The following is a 1166-nucleotide window of genomic DNA, read 5'->3' as shown; positions in this document are numbered from 1 at the left end:
GGGCGGATCCTCCTCCCCAGGGACGCCTGTGTCTCTATGTGGGGGCGGATCCTCCTCCCCAGGGACGCCTGTGTGTCTACGTGGGGGCGGGTCATCCTTTCCAGGGACGCCTGTGTCTCTATGTGGGGGTGGGTCCTCCTCCCCAGGGACACCTGTGTCTCTACGTTGGGGTGGGTCATCCTCCCCAGGGACGCCTGTGTGTCTACGTTGGGGTGGGTCCTCCTCCCCAGGGACACCTGTGTCTCTGCGTTGGGGTGGGTCCTCCTCTCCAGGGACGCCTGTGTCTGTATGTGGGGGCGGGTCCTCCTCTCCAGGGACGCCTGTGTCTGTATGTGGGGGCGGGTCCTCCTCCCCGGGGACACCTGTGTCTGTATGTGGGGGCGGGTCCTCCTCCCCGGGGACACCTGTGTCACTATGTTGGGGTGGATCCTCCTCCCCGGGGACACCTGTGTCTCTACGTTGGGGTGGGTCATCCTCTCCAGGGACGCCTGTGTGTCTACGTTGGGGTGGGTCCTCCTCCCCAGGGACACCCATGGCCCTGTGCCCGTGCAGGTCCTCCCTAGTGGCTTCGCCTGGTCCTTGCCAGCAGCTCTGACGTAGGTCCTGTCCCTGGGCTTTGCTGCTGCTGTTTTCCTCACAGCTGCGCCCTCCCCGAGAGGATTCTGTCCTTTCATGGACAGTTCCGTCTAGCCAGCTGGCTTCTCTGGACCTTAAATTTGATGTGCTATATCTGTCTGTGCCAGCCCTGGTGCCAGGAGCCAAGCCAGGATACAGAAGGTGCTTACTACTGGTTTATTGAGTGCAGAGGTAGGGACCCCAGAACCTGGGGCTGCCCAATGCCCACCAGCAGGGTGGCAGGGTCCTGGAATGTCCTGTAGGCTGCCTGAAGACTAGACAGTCTGGTGCTCTGAAGGAGTCGAGATGGGCTGAGGGTCACTGGGGAGCCAGGGGGGCCAGCAGGTTTACGGGGGGCCTGAGGTGTCCCCAGGGTCTGAGAGCCCAAAGGTGAGCATGAGGGAGCATCTCTGGCCCAAATCCACAGGCCTATCCTGGAGCACTGGCTGCATCCCCTCAGGCCCTCTGGAAATGCCTGGTTCAGCATTTCCCGTGGGGAGCCTCCTGGGGCAGCATTTCCCGTGGGGAGCCTCCTGGGGCAGCATTTCCCG

The 1166-nt window shown here is 63.0% G+C and overlaps 1 protein-coding gene across 14 annotated transcripts in view; it reads left to right on the top strand.

Annotated features, from left to right (window-relative positions):
• FBRSL1 (fibrosin like 1) overlaps positions 1 to 1166 on the top strand; it is an 89252-nt gene that overhangs the window by 13595 nt on the left and 74491 nt on the right. The window lies entirely within an intron of this gene.

The sequence above is a fragment of the Cebus imitator genome, unplaced genomic scaffold (genome assembly GCF_001604975.1).
Source record: "Cebus imitator isolate Cc_AM_T3 unplaced genomic scaffold, Cebus_imitator-1.0 Scaffold497, whole genome shotgun sequence".
Taxonomy (NCBI): Eukaryota; Metazoa; Chordata; class Mammalia; order Primates; family Cebidae; genus Cebus; species Cebus imitator.
The sequence above is the reverse complement of the archived record's forward strand: the minus strand, read 5'-3'. Positions and strand labels throughout refer to the sequence as shown.